This window comes from Coregonus clupeaformis, chromosome 6 (assembly GCF_020615455.1).
Source record: "Coregonus clupeaformis isolate EN_2021a chromosome 6, ASM2061545v1, whole genome shotgun sequence".
Classification (NCBI taxonomy): Eukaryota; Metazoa; Chordata; class Actinopteri; order Salmoniformes; family Salmonidae; genus Coregonus; species Coregonus clupeaformis.
Genome location: NC_059197.1, coordinates 16,625,772 through 16,642,169, shown reverse-complemented (window position 1 = coordinate 16,642,169; position 16,398 = coordinate 16,625,772). Strand labels below are relative to the sequence as shown.

General features: G+C 45.0%; 1 protein-coding gene across 1 annotated transcript in view; it reads left to right on the top strand.

Annotated features, from left to right (window-relative positions):
* The window catches only part of LOC121567786 (roundabout homolog 1-like), a 413,148-nt gene that overhangs the window by 113,116 nt on the left and 283,634 nt on the right, over nucleotides 1-16,398 (top strand). The window lies entirely within an intron of this gene.

Below are 16,398 nucleotides of genomic sequence, written 5' to 3'. Positions count from 1 at the left end.
AATGTTGCAGTGGTCTCTTAATTTTTTCCACAGCTGTATATATATATAAAGAGTGGCACAGGAAGTTGAAACACAAAGGACAAACAACAAAATGTATTATTTCATGTATTTATTTGACTAAATCAGCAACCCTATACTAGCACAGCCATGGACTATGTGAAGATGCATCATCCAATCACATTTGTTCTTCTCTCCATAAGTTGTGTGTTACTCAGATAGCCGAGATTAGTTGCAGCTAAAGCTGAGTAGCCCCATGTGGTAACGTCACCACTGGGACCTGATGTAATGCTTCATACATATACTGTATGCTTCAACGGTTTCCCACCATTTTAACAGTGCATTTTTACAAGGTCAAGTCAAGCATGTTTGTCTAGTTCCATGTTATTTTCCTGCTGGCTGTGTGTTCTCTAGTCCCATGGCCACATCCCTAATGCTGCTACCAGACCTGCATGGCATGGATAATATGCTACTGCTGTAGGATACAAGTGGAAACAGGTCTGAAATAGTCCCACACCACATGAAGGCAGTACTGGACATATCAGCACCAGATGTGTAACACCGTGACATGCATTTTCCTCTCCTAAAGCCCCTCTCTTTAAACACATGAATGTAACAAAATGTTGTTGATGGCTCGTATGCTATACTGATTTACTGCAACAAAGTATGAAGGATTACATTAGAGACTGTATAGTGTGTGACCCCTTTTTACACTCTCTACTTTCAAGGATGGCGTGGTGATTAGTTTATCCTCTAAAAAATGCACTTGATTTTGTGCGTTTTGTCTCGATTTGTTGAGGCCTAACAGATGGTAATGCAATACCCCTTGGCACGTCAATCAGAACTCTGCCTCCATCCAGCCAGTCACCTGCCACTAATACATTTGGGTGATTGTATGGGGTGATTGTGTGGGGTGAGGGAGAGGGCTCTGTGAGGCCTTGACAGGGGGGCGTGGAGAGACCCATTTTGTCTTTGGTTGCATTTCATGCCTTGGTTGAATTTATGATCTGCCCCCGGCCCCCGGCCCCTCTGGTGACTCACTGCTCTCATCATGTGTCAGGCGATACCACTGTTCTCTGGTAAACACAAACTATAGGCTAAGGCTTTAGCATCTCCTTCAGAGGTTTTGACTGAAATATAACCATTTGTGCTGATGATATATGGACTGGGGTTCAGCCATCATTGTTTATTGGGTATCAGGATAAGACAAGGAAACAAACAAGCGGGCCTTTGGTGTTGGTCCACGGAACATCCTGCTTCTGTATTTACATCTGGGCCATATCAGACACTGATTTCACATTGAGCTGGATCAACCTGAAGATGAATGTCAAGAGTGTCATATAATTCAATTTAATCAAAATGATCCTCTCCGTAATCTCTACTGCCTCTGTGTCTATCTGACACTTGATCCATTGAGAGTGAAAATTGAGATGAGCTTGGCAAAGTAATAAAGTTAAACTCAGCGGGTTGCACAAGTGCTGGACAGATGCCTGTGGAATAATGGTAATATTGTCAGGGAAAAGTAGGCAGCTATTTAGGGTTCACTAAGACACTAGTGTAGCTCTATTCATGCGCTCATCCCCAGATGAACAGCAGATATGATTTCCATATGAGTTATATGAGCTGCCAGAACAAGCCTTTTATCCTGTGGTTATATTTCATCATTGTCAATGGCATATGGGGAAATACCGAGTATATGAATTTCAAAGTGTATATAGCTAACCGCTTGATAGTTGTTTGAATGATACAGTGAGGGGAAAAAGTATTTGATCCCCTGCTGATTTTGTATGTTTGCCCACTGACAAAGACGTGATCAGTCTATAATTTTAATGGTAGGTTTATTTGAACAGTGAGAGACAGAATAACAACAAAAAAATCCAGAAAAACGCATGTCAAAAATGTTATAAAATGATTTGCATTTTAATGAGGGAAATAAGTATTTGACCCCTCTGCAAAACATGACTTAGTACTTGGTGGCAAAACCCTTGTTGGCAATCACAGAGGTCAGACGTTTCTTGTAGTTGGCCACCAGGTTTGCACACATCTAAGGAGGTATTTTGTCCCACTCCTCTTTGCAGATCTTCTCCAAGTCATTAAGGTTTCGAGGCTGATGTTTGGCAACTCAAACCTTCAGCTCCCTCCACAGATTTTCTATGGGGTACATGGCCCCGTCCATCGTCCCTTTGATGCGGTGAAGTTGTCCTGTCCCCTTAGCAGAAAAACACCCCCAAAGCATAATGTTTCCACCTCCATGTTTGACGGTGGGGATAGTGTTCTTGGGGTCATAGGCAGCATTCCTCCTCCTCCAAACACGGCGAGTTGAGTTGATGCCAAAGAGCTCGATTTTGGTCTCATCTGACCACAACACTATCACCCAGTTCTCCTCTGAATCATTCAGATGTTCATTGGCAAACTTCAGACAGGCCTGTATATGTGCTTTCTTGAGCAGGGGGACCTTGCGGGCGCTGCAGGATTTCAGTCCTTCACGGCGTAGTGTGTTACCAATTGTTTTCTTGGTGACTATGGTCCCAGTTGCCTTGAGATCATTGACAAGATCCTCCCGTGTAGTTCTGGGCTGATTCCTCACCGTTCTCATGATCATTGCAACTCCACGAGGTGAGATCTTGCATGGAGCCCCAGGCCGAGGGAGATTGACAGTTATTTTGTGTTTCTTCCATTTGTGAATAATCGCACCAACTGTTGTCACCTTCTCACCAAGCTGCTTGGCGATGGTCTTGTAGCCCATTCCAGCCTTGTGTAGGTCTACAATCTTGTCCCTGACATCCTTGGAGAGCTCTTTGGTCTTGGCCATGGTGGAGAGTTTGGAATCTGATTGATTGATTGCTTCTGTGGACAGGTGTCTTTTATACAGGTAACAAGCTCAGATTAGGAGCACTCCCTTTAAGAGTGTGCTCCTAATCTCATTTCCTTACCTGTATAAAAGACACCTGGGAGCCAGAAATCTTTCTGATTGAGAGGGGGTCAAATACTTATTTCCCTCATTAAAATGCAAATCAATTTATAACATTTTTGACATGCGTTTTTTGTTGTTATTCTGTCTCTCACTGTTCAAATAAACCTACCATTAAAATTATAGACTGATAATTTCTTTGTCAGTGGGCAAACCTACAAAATCAGCAGGGGATCAAATACTTTTTTCCCTCACTGTAGATATCTCTCTGAAAGCCAGTCCTTCTCTGAAAATATGATGTGTTTAAATGAGTTACAAGGGAAAACCTTATGAAACTTTCTGAATTGTTTTATGGCCTATAATTATCCTGACAGTCTGAGGGCCCTTTGGTAGGATATCAAGTGAAAACAAGTCTTGATTTAGTGATGTGAAGTGATCTTATTCTTCAGGTTTACGCAGGGCCATAGAGTCATCAGACATATTTAGAGTTGAGTGAGGATTGCAGTGTGGTCCTAACATGGGACATCCATGGGTGGGTGGAAAGGAGATGTATCGCTACAGAGTCACAGAGTTATAAACTGTTACCCGTAAAATGCTTTACCACTGAATCTACACATTCGATGGGGACAAGAAAACAAATGGTTTGTCTGTCAGTGGGGAGACACTGAATTCTCACATTGTAAATCTTTCAGGATCCCTTTAGAATTCAACTCCCACTCACTTCTTCCCTCAGGTGAAATACGTTTCCTTTCTCACAACTCACAACCATCAAATGTGATTTGTACAGCGTTTTCTTTATACCAATGCATTAGTCACCCAGTGCTTTACAAAATCTAAGCTTAATAGACCTAAATAGTAAGCCAAGGAGACAGTGCCAAGTACAAGCTCATAGGAAGACACTCTGAAGGGGAATCCCATCCTCCTCTTGCTGGCCAATAAGATTCATATTCCTTTCAAGTGAGATAGTGTCATCATGAAACACTGATCCCCAACTAACTTGTTTTAGCCAAACATGACGATACCACAAATTACCCACACAGTCATTTGAAGCACTTGTACAGAGCCCAGTGATCTCCTTTCAACGTCACTCTGGGAAAATTAAAGCAATTCCACGGACAGAACGATAACTCTTACATAACTGTGAACCAATGTTCCCTGCCTAAAGTTAGTCCAATGAGAGAACATGGCTAGTTGTGTAAGACTGACGATTTAGCCTGTCTCTTTATGGCCCCTTTGTGAATGCACCATCTACTCTGCACATCTGTGGACACGTTGAAGCAGACATCATCAAGGTGTTGGCACAGCCTCTGGTAACTTTGCTATGGTATTGATCGACTCCTACACACAGAAGAAGATCATTAGAGAAGTTGGCCAGACGCCTGCCATGTTCCCTCCGTTTTCACACAGGCTCAGTTCCATCTCCTCTAATCAGTGTTGTACAGATTGAGGATGTGAGTTGGTTTATCTGAGGACTCTCATCTTACTGTGAATATTCGGTCTGTGTTCCTCAGATTTGCATACATGTGTTCTTCCCACGACAACCACAGATCTGTGGGAGCGAGAGAAGGTGCAGCGGGAGAGAGAGGGAGGAGTCTGGAGAGGGGTGATAGTGTCTGCTGTGCTGTTTGTTCAGCTTGCATGACTCCAGATCAGATGGTGACTGAGCTGTGACATATGCAGTCATTGAAAAATGAACAAAGTAATTACTTTGAAGTCATTATAAAATCGCTACAAGCAAAACAACTTGTCTGTGTGTTTTCCAACTGGATATTAAGAAGGAGAGGTTCCTAGCAAGTACATGTTTATTGGCCATATTTGAACATTAGTAATTCGATGTAATGTGTAAACACTATAAGAGCCGTATACTATTAAAACTGTTGCACAAACACCATCAGACCAATTAACATTGGTTAACGATTGTGTGAGTATTGAAACATGATTTTTTTCTAGACATTGCAAATCTGAACATAGATGTTTCACTTCGCTATGATGAAACTGGCTCTCATGAGGACCGCCCCAGGAATGGAAGACCCAGAGTTACCTCTGCTACAGAGGATAAGTTCATTAGAGTTAACTGCACCTCAGATTGCAGCCCAAATAAATGCTTCACAGAGTTCAAGTAACAGACACATCTCAACATCAACTGTTCAGAGGAGACTGCGCGAATCAGGCCTTCATGGTCGAATTGCTGCAAAGAAACCACTACTAAAGGAAACCAATAAGAAGAAGAGACTTGCTTGGGCCAAGAAACACAAGCAATGGAATTTAGACCGGTGGAAATCTGTCCTTTGGTCTGATGAGTCCAAATTGGAGATTTCTGGTTCCAACTGCCGTGTCTTTGTGAGACACAGAGTAGGTGAACGGATTATCTCTGCATGTGTGGTTCCCACCGTGAAGCATGGAGGAGGAGGTGTGATGGTGTGGGGGTGCTTTGCTGGTGACACTGTCATTGATTTATTTAGAATTCAAGGCACACTTAACCAGCATGGCTACCACAGCATTCTGCAGCGATACCCATCTGGTTTGCGCTTAGTGAGACTATCATTTGTTTTTCGACAGGACAATGACCCAAAACACTCCTCCAGACTGTGTAAGGGCTATTTGACGAAGGAGAGTGATGGAGTGCTGCATCAGATGACCTGGCCTCCACAATCCCCCGACCTCAACCCAATTGAGATGGTTTGGGATGAGTTGGACTGCAGAGTGAAGGAAAAGCAGCCAACAAGTGCTCAGCATATGTGGGAACTCCTTCAAGACTGTTGGAAAAGCATTCCAGGTGACTACCTCATGAAGCTGGTTGAGAGAATGTGAAGAGTGTGCAAAGCTGTCATCAAGGCAAAGGGTGGCTACTTTGAAGAATCTAAAATCTAAAATATATTTTGATTTGTTTAACACTTTATGTGTTATTTCATAGTTTGGATGTCTTCACTATTATTCTACAATGTAGAAAATAGTAAAAAAGAAAGAAAAACCCTTGAATGAGTAGGTGTGTCCAAACTTTTGACTGGTACTGTATTAATATATAACCACACATATAAAGAAGTCTTGTCTACTGTATTTGCCGGCTACAGTCTATTGAAAGGCCATGCTCCAGTTAAGACCACGATTCTCCCTTTAAACTCAAGTCAGGAATTAACAATAATTTGTCTGCCTCTCAACTAGAATAATGACCAATTTGTATTCATTCAAAGGTCGAGAGGAGCCAAAGTGTAGTTCATGGATAATTACTCGTCTGCACCATTATTTACCCAACACTTCCCCATCAACATGTGGTACATGTGGTGATTCCTCATTTGTTTGCACCATAACACAGCCTCTCAGAAGTGGGAGACGTTTGTGTCATCACGTCACAGCCAGGTGGGGTGAGGTGAAACATCAGTGAAGGCTTTTCTCTCTGACTGCCTAATTAAAAGCTGTAGAATTCCCCCTGCTCCATTGTGGTCTTGACAGCACAGTGACAACAGCAGCTCCAGGGCGTGGAGGTGGTGAGAGGTGGCTGTAGTACACCTATTCTTTATGCATGCAGTCTTTGGTACACACACATCCTAGAAATGTGTAATTTAGCAGACACTCTTATCCTAAGCAACATACAGGAGCAATTAGTGTTAAGTGCCTTGCTCAAGGGCGCATCAACAGATTTTTCACCTAGTCCACTCAAGGATTTGAACCAGCAACCTTCAGGTTCCTGGCCCCACGTTCATAACTGCTAGGCTACCTGCTGCCCATTTACAAAAAACAACACCTCCATGGACATAGACATACACTACATGACCAAAAGTATGTAGACACCTGCTCGTCGAACATCTCATTCCAAAATCATGTGCATTAATATGGAGTTGGTCCCGCCCTTGCTGCTATAACAGCCTCCATTCTTCTGGGGAGGCTTCCCACTAGATTTTGGAACATTGCTGCGGGGACTTGCTTCCATACAGCCACAAGAGCATTAATGAGGTCGGGCACTGATGTTGGCCGATTAGGCCTGGCTCACAGTTGGCGTTCCAATTCATCCCAAAAGTGTTCGATGGGGTTGAGGTCAGGGCTCTGTGCAGGCCAGTCAAGTTCTTCTACACCGTTCTCAACAAACCATTTCTGTATGGACCTTGCTTTGTGCATGGGGGAATTGTCATGCTGAAACAGGAAAGGGCCTTCCCCAAACTGTTGCCATAAAGTTGGAAGCACAGAATCGTCTAGATGACATTGTATGCTGTAGCGTAAACATTTCCCTTCAGTGGAACTAAGGGGCCTAGCCTGAATCATGAAAAATAGCCCCAGACCATTATTCCTCCTCCACCAAACTTTACAGATGGCACTATGCATTGGGGCAGGTAGCGTCCTCATGGCGTCCGCCAAACCCAGATTCGTCCGTCGGACTGCCAGATGGTGAAGCATGATTCATCACTCCAGAGAACGTGTTTCCACTGCTCCGGAGTTCAATGGCGGCGAGCTTTACACCACTCCAGCCGACACTTGGCATTGCGCATTGTGATCTTAGGCTTGTGTGCGGCTGCTCGGCCATGGAAACCCATTTCATTAAGCTCCCGACGAGCAGTTCTTGTGCTGACGTTGCTTCCAGAGGCAGTTTGGAACTCGGTAGTGAGTGTTGCAACCAAGGACAGACAATTTTTACGCTCTACACGCTTTAGCACTCGGCGGTCCCGTTCTGTGAACTTGTGAGGCCTGCCACTTAGTGACTGAGCCGTTGTTGCTCCTAGAGGTTTCCACTTCAAAATATCAGCACTTACAGTTGACAGGGGCAGCTCTAGCAAGGCATACATTTGATGAACTGACTTGTTGAAAAGGTGGCATCCAATGACGTTGCCATGTTGAAAGTCACTGAGCTCTTCAGTAAGTCCATTCTACTGCCAATGTTTGACTATGGAGATTGCATGGCTGTGTGCTTGAATTTATACAACTGACAGGTGTGTCTGAAATAGCCAAATCCACTAATTTGAAGGAGTGTCCACATACTTTTGTAGATTTATTGTAGATTTTTTTACTCTTTTAACTCTCAGAAAGTTGTGTGTTAGTCCGTGCGTGCATGCACATCTGAGTTTGTCTGCAATGTCTGTCCGTCTGTCCCTTAGTTTGACAGTCAAAAAGTAAAGAAACCATATGTTGCAGAACTGGTAAATGCGGTTATCGTAGTTTGTCACGACAGGTGCCACAGTCCTGAAATGAGGTCTGAATGACACGCTCCACTGCCCCCTAAACTCATTTAATGTAGCAGGAAAAACCATGACTTCACTTTCTCCTTCACATGGGATCTACTGATTGGTTTGCCGTAAGGAGGTTGGCAGTTCTCAGATAAAGAAAATTGCCATTGTTCAAAGTCTAGTCAAATTACATTTAGGAGAAAATAAGTCCCGGCGGCAACCGCTTATGAACTCCTGAAAAAAACTCCTGGAACCTTTCATAGCTGAGATGAGGTGGTGTTGATCCCATACAATGTGTGAGAGTGGGAAAGTAAGAGAAGGTCAGTGATTTGTCAGCTGCGGTGGAGTCTACTCTCTGTGACAAGCTGCCCATTGGTCATGGTCCCTAGCTCTAACGCCGGTCGGCCGGGCCGGATTACAAGCTCTCTGAGGCTGTTCACTTTTTACCACGCCCTTCAAATCTCTTCGTCCCTGACGGCCCCCATCTGTTCCTGTTGGAGAAGTATTCTCCATGGAATTCTCTCTCTCTTTCCCCACATCTCTTGTCGCTCTCTTTCGCTCTCTTTCACTCTCTTTGCTCTCTCTCTCTCTCTCCTCTCTCTCTCTCTCTCTCTCTCTCTCTCTCTCTCTCTCTCTCCCTCCCTCTCTCCCTCTCTCTCTCTTGCATGTTTAAACTGTGTTGGGGAATGTCATGCGGTGTCACAGAGATGGACATCTGGGGCATTTGGCAGGTCTGAACGTGCTTGTCTCAGCTTCCCAGTCTTGTCAGAGTAAGTTCAGACACTAGTCACAGTGTTGTTTCAGTTCTCCATAGACAGAGATACTCTTGAACTCAAGTGGTTCAAGAACATAACTGCAGTTCGGTTGGTTGGATATTGGCAAAGTACGGACATTAGAAATCTCTTCTTCATCTCACAGATGGTTATTTCTGTAGGACTGCCAAGAACTGTCAAAACTGTAGCACGGAAGAGAAAACTGTTTTAATGTACTATTGTGGTACACCTTTCTGGCACTGGTATTTGAGTGAAAGAGGTATTGCACGGCAATGCAGCCTAGTGACCATTAAACATTGTGTACCACTCCACAAGCCAATCAGCTTTCTTTGTTCTGCAGGTTAATGTTTATTGTCATGAGTCTTGCCCTGGAGGCAGAACTGAGCGATTTCCCCTTAGATAGGCAAGCTTCAAAGTGAAAATGGTCTATATTGTAAAAATTTATGAAAACAAAAATTAGCTTTTTGGTCTTAATTCAAGGTTAGGTTTCGGCATTAGCGTTAGCAGTGTGGTTACGGTTAGTGTTAAGATTAGGGTTAGGTTTAAAATTGTGGCTGTGCTAGCTAGTGACCGCTCTGCAGAACTGCCTCCAGAACAAGATTCATGATAAAAAACGCTAACCTGAATTTGTTCTGGTGCTGAGTCCGCCTGTGTTATTCTTTCTGTGGTTACTGGATGCGCTCTGGGCCGATCTGTCAGCAAAACAATATGACATATTTTTCTTCCCTGACAGTTGTGCTTTTAATTAACCACAATTATCAACAAATTATGTGAGAGGAAAGGAGTCAACTCTTCTGCCAACTTGGAAAGCAGAGTCTGACATGTTTATTCAGTTCTCTGTAACCAAAGTCACTTCTGAATTAGATGAGAGGGAGCACAAAACTGCTCTGTAACTGTCAAAAAATGATACGCATTCATCCAGACAAAAAATGACAAGTGCCATCACAATGATAACATCTGATTATCATCAACTAAGTGATAATGTGTCTGTTTTCAAACCTGGCCATTGAGCAATAAAGAAGTGACAATGTAGGAAAAATAGGAGTGTTTTAGAAAATATGAATACTATCTTCTGATATTAACTTTTCTGGCGTGTTTTCCTTTCCACTCCAGTAGGGTTCTCTCATTGGAAACCATTGGAACCAAATGACTTGTCAGCCTAATTATCTCATTATCATCACACAAATCTTTATCTCATGAAAACAGAATTCTTGTAACGCTCTATGGCCCCCCAATCCCCCCTTGACAAAATGTTACTCTTGTGTAGAGAATATATTGGTGTCTCACGTGTTTATCTCAAATGACTTTGCTGACTTTGGGGAAAGGCCAGAATAGAGAGTATCAAAGTTGAGTTCCCATCCACTTTCTCATCAAAACTGGCTTGATGCTGGCTCCAAAATAATTTGTCTCAGAATGAACCCATCTAAAGTGTGATTATGTTTTGTCTTCCATGGAGAGGAAAGAGGTCGGGATAGCATCTCTGTAGGGATGGAGAGAAAGTGGAGAAGAGGAGGAGATTAATGTTAGGGGTGGCCAAGGGGAGTCCAGGTAGACAGCACATCCTTCAGCCTTGGACCAGACTACACTGCTATCTGTTCACTCAGCACCTGGAAACTAGCCCTGCAAATGCGTTATAGACAACATACATACATAGTATGTGTGCTGTGGATATACACACATTGTGCATTTCTAGGATTACAGGCAAATGCTGTACATTATTACAAATCCTTATGGTGCTTTCATGTCTCAATCTTATATGTCCCAATCTGAGCTTTGCATTAGCCATACTGTTTACCAGTCACTATCCACTCCACGGTGGCTGACTCTCAGCAAACCATTTGATCCCTCTTGTGCTTTCTTTCTCACCGACTGTTTACATAGATAACAGGGACACAAAAAGGCTTCCCTAGCGACCCCTACATAAGCCTCACTGTGGTTATTAATGGCGTACACACTGTGTGGTTTTGAGGTGGGCCAGAGATGCTCTCATATGCATAATCCTGCTCTGAGTTTACAGGGTTAGGGCTGGTGGGAGCCCCTCTCCCCTCCACAGGCCATACACTGGGATCCACAGGGGACAGACATTGTCTCGGTCTGTCTCATTGTCTCTGCTAGGCCTTGACCCTGGGCTGACCCCTTTCAGTTATTCACATAGTGAAATGACACACCCCATTCACTCAGGAATTCTTCATTTCTAGTCTGGGCTTTCAAAGGCCTCAGCGGGTATGGTTTTGTTGTTGGTACATTGGAGTACAGTATGTGTGTTTATGATTAGTGTAAGACGGAACATAGGTAGTCTAATGGCTGTCATTTGAACTACTATCTTTCATTTGCACATTTGTGTATCAAGACAGGCAAACCTCTATTTTTTGCTCACGTGCCTTTCTCTCACTCTCTCTCTCTCTCTCTCTCTCTCTCTCTCCCTCCCTCCCTCCCTCCCTCCCTCCCTCCCTCCCTCCAACCCTCTCTCTCTCCCTCCCTCCATCCCTCTCCCTCTCTCTCTCCCTCCAACCCTCTCTCTCCCTCCGTTCCTCTCTCTCCCTCTCTCCATCCCTCTCTCTCTCTCTCCCTCCCCCCTCTCTCTCTCCTCCAGCGGTGTGTGCTCTTTGTGTGTATGTTTCCTACATTATCTCTAGGCTTGATTAAAAGCCCATTAGCGATGCATGGCCCTGGGTAAAACACAGAAAGTGTAATCAAAATGGAAATTAGTGAGACAGTGCGGAGAGGAGGGGTGTGGAGAGAGATGAAGCGAGCAAGCGACTGTCTTCACCTCAAAAGATAATTTTCCACAGTTTTTTTGTAATAACGCAGACATGATTAAACTGAGGCCCAGCATAATGAGAATAAATCCTGTCCAGAAACATTCAGTTGACAGCTGTGATTGGGCTCGGCACAAAGCAAATGGACAGAGAGGAAGAAAGACATGAAAGAGAAAATTACAGTGTGTTTGGTTTTCAGTCAGCAGTTGCCAGCTATAAATATTCCCATCTAACATCTTTCCTCTCTTTAGTTTGCTGTATGTAAATAAATACTTGTCAACCTATCTACACTTTAAGCAGAGACATATTTGTTACAAAACAAATGTTGACGGTGTTGTTGCTAATGGCGGCCTGATTCATCACTTCCTGTCAGACAGTGTGAAGGAACTCATCAAACAGCAATAAAGCAGGACTGCAGTTAACAAGCCCAGGGCCTGTAGTCAGACTCCACATACACACTCATCATTTAAACACCATCCATCACCTCCACTGTCTGGGCCAAACCACTGCTGCCAATACACAACAAGATAACAGTGACAGAGCAGCCAGCTCCTCCATTCATATCAACTACCTGCTCCTCCATTCATATCAACCACCTGCTCCTCCATTCACATCAACTACCTGCTCCTCCATTCACATCAACTACCTGCTCCTCCATTCATATCAACTACCTGCTCCTCCATTCACATCAACTACCTGCTCCTCCATTCACATCAACTACCTGCGCCTCCATTCATATCAGCTACCTACTCCTCCATTCACATCAACTACCTGCTCCTCCATTCACATCAACTACCTGCTCCTCCATTCACATCAACCACCTGCTCCTCCATTCACATCAACTACCTGCTCCTCCATTCACATCAACTACCTGCTCCTCCATTCACATCAACTACCTGCTCCTCCATTCACATCAACTACCTGCTCATCCATTCACATCAACTACCTGCTCCTCTATTCACATCAACTACCTGCTCCTCCATTCACATCAACTACCTGCTCCTCCATTCACATCAACTACCTGCTCCTCCATTCACATCAACTACCTGCTCCTCCATTCACATCAACTACCTGCTCCTCCATTCACATCAACTATCTGCTCCTCCATTCACATCAACTACCTGCTCCTCCATTCACATCAACTACCTGCTCCTCCATTCACATCAACTACCTGCTCCTCCATTCATATCAACTACCTGCTCCTCCATTCATATCAGCTACCTGATACTCCATTCATATCAGCTACCTGCTGCTCCATTCACATCAACTACCTACTCCTCCTTGCTTGTCAGCCTAAGCAATGAGAAGCAATGAGAAGCACAAGGGCAAAAACAAAGATATGATGCTGACTGGGCAGCCATGTTTCACTGTGCATGATGTGCTCTACAGCTGATTATTGCTGTTTGGGGAGGGGGGGTGGGGTGGGGTAAGATTAAAAATGTGTTTCGCAAACCTCTATTTAGTTGTTCATAGTTGCAGAGAAACATGGCATCATTTAGAGCAGTATGATTGGTGAGTCCTGGTCACTGGGTTGAGTCCATCAATTACAAAGAGATCCCATTGGCCAGCACTCCGTGGCCAGGTCCATGCAGAGTGGAGACTGACCCAGAAAACAGACAATGGTCTTTTGGTGTTAGACTGTGGAGATGACAGCTGGGGGGATGTGAGGCTGGGGGATGAGAGGCTGGGGGATGAGTGGCTGGGGGGATGAGACCTGGGGGATGAGACCTGGGGGGGTGAGAGACTGGAGGATGAGAGATTGGGGGGATGAGAGGCTAGAGGATGAGGGCTGGAGGATGAGGGCTGGAGGATGAGGGCTGGGGGAAGAGAGGCTGGGGGGATGAGGGCTGGGGGGATAAGAGGCTGGGGGGATGAGAGGCTGGAGGATGAGAGGCTGGGGGACGAGGGCTGGGCCAGGGGCCGGGGAGGAGCAGGCTTTTCTTTGTATCTGTTTGAGAGCAATTGGTTATCAGCACATGGGCTCTAGTAATTGGTCAACAGGGGAGATGAGATATGGTGCAGCTCTGTGACTGGAGGGGTTGGAGGTGGGGCAGTGGGGGTTCCAGAGGGCTCCTGTGTTTCTGTCCAAGAGCCCCGGGGCAGCTGGGTACACCACCTGTTAATTAACTCTGAAGTGGCCTTTAATTGGAGCCCTGGCTGTGGACCAGCCTGTGAACAACTGAGAGAGGAGGCCTGGCTGTGGACCAGCCTATGAACAACTGAGAGAGGAGGCCTGGCTGTGGACCAGCCTGTGAACAACTGAGAGAGGAGGCCTGGCTGTGGACTAGCCTATGAACAACTGAGAGAGGAGGCCTGGCTGTGGACCAGCCTATGAACAACTGAGAGAGGAGGCCTGGCTGTGGACCAGCCTGTGAACAACTGATAGAGGAGGCCTGGCTGTGGACCAGCCTATGCACAACTGAGAGAGGAGGCCAAAAAAGACAACATATGCACAACAGAGATAGCAGGAACAGACCAAAAGCACAGGGGCACAGGGAAATGGAAAATGAGAATCATGAAAATCTCGAAGGGAAGACCTACCCTGTTTTCAACAAGTAAAGGTGTGTGGGTTACAGTGCCCTAAAGCCATTCAAGAGTAACATGGGTAATATAATCATCTCTGGGTCTTCATTCTCTACTGTTGTATGGTGCTGTGATGAACACTGAAAACAATATTTTATCTAGAATATTACTGGGGAAAACATAATTATATAACCCTTTACTGGTGTTATGTTGATTTGAAACTGTTTCATTTTTAAGGTCACAGATGATTAATGCTATTTAGAACTGAATGAACAAATTATTTGTTATCTTGCTTTTTTAAAATTAGGTTACAAATGTCAGCCATGTATTCTGTTACATTAGCTGTCATTTTCCACATTAAGATTTGATAGAGGCAGGGTGTAATTAATCTGCTTTACATTTTTTACATGTAAAAATTCTTTTTTTCATTTAGCAGACACTCTTATCCAGAGTGACTTACAGTTAGTGAGTGCATACATATTTTTTTCATACTGGTCCCCCGTTGGAATCGAACCCACAACCGTGGCGTTGCAAGCGCCATGCTCTACCAACTGAGCTCCACGGGCGCTACACCTTTAGAGGTGTTGATGACAACGCAACAACGTCAGAGATCTGGTTTATCCTGGAACTGGTGTCATAATACAGTGCTTCCCAACCCTGGTCCTCGAGTACCTCTAACAGTACACCGTTTCGTTGTAGTCCTTGGCTAGCACACCTCATTCAGCTCATTGAGGGCTTGATGATTAGTTGACAAGTTGAATCAGGTGTGATTGTCCAGAGTTACAATAAGAATGTGTACTGTTGGGGGTACCAGAGGACCAAGGTTCGGAAACACTGTCATAGTATGTGTCAAAACCTAAATCAGACAGACAGACAAATAAACTCATTCTGTTTTCCTGAATGTCTGTGTTCCATTCTGTGTTGAGCCTGCTTCATAACCTTGTCTCTGTCTACATGTGCATGGATCTGTTTGTCTTTATGTCTCCTCTCCTCTCTCCTGTAGTGTTGTCAGTCGGAGCAGAGCTGAGCCACTTGTTTGTGTGAACAGTAACACAGCAGAGAGAGAGAGAGAGATGAGTGTCTGATAATAGGATTGTCCCAGCTTTGCTCTAACTACAACACTACAGGACCAGTAGGGAGCGGGACCGCTCCATTCATGTGGAACGCCTCTCCAACATGTCTCTAGTATGTTGTTTTCTTGTCGCCAATTTGTCCAAGCTGTTTTTTGGCCTCGTCATACTGTGCTGTATTTATCGTGTTCATTCAAAATGCTATGTTTCTTATTGCTGTCAGACTTCTACAGAAATAACTAAAGACAAATAGAATAAGGGTCATACTGTTACACAGTCTAGTGATCCAAAGTGCTCTCCAATGAACTATTCAGTCACTCCATCTGGTATTTATCCCCACTGATGCCAGATCCCATTGAGGAAACAGACACTTCCGACAGACTGCCTTTCAGTCGGCTGGACAGTTTAGACCTCCTTTCATTAACCCCCCTCACCTCACCCCAGCCCAAATTAACCCCCTGTCAGCGGCCCACAATGAGAGTGGGCATGGCCCAGGCTGATTTATCCCACACCTACCCATCATGAGGGCACAGTGGCCCCGAATGGCCCCCCATCTCCCCCATTAGCCATACACCCAGCCCTGTTGGCCTCCCTCCCTCACCCCCTCCCCTGTCACCTCCCCCCTCTGTCCCGCCCTCACACAGCCAGTCATACAGCCCAAACCTGTCACCCTGTCTGCTGAAGAGACAGTCAGCCACAATACTGCTGTGATGGGAGAGGGACCACAATCAAAGGACTGATTAGCAATAAATTGGCTGTAAAAAGAAGTGTCAGCATCAGTATGTGTGTCTGTGTGTGTGTGTGTGTGTGTGAGAGTGTGTGAGTGTGTAGGTGTGTGTATGGTGGGGTCCTGAATCAGGGGAGGAGTGCCCTAGCCCGCTCTACTCTGCCCTGCCCATATGGTCCCTCAGGAGTGCAGCCAGTCATGGCTGTTGGGAGGATAGAGGGACTCCCATTCTGCACACACACAGACACAGACACATACACCACAACCAGCACACCACAACGCAGCATTGGGACACACTACCACAGAGCCTAGGAGATAGACAACCCTTCAGTCTCACAGCTCTCTCCCATTGAGGCTGACAGCATCCCCTGACGGATCTATAGAAGACAGCTGATTGACACACTGTGGCACTACTGTCCAGGATTATTAGTGTCTCAGTCAGAGTCTCGTTGGATATTATTTTGAAGACTGTTGGATCTTGGATA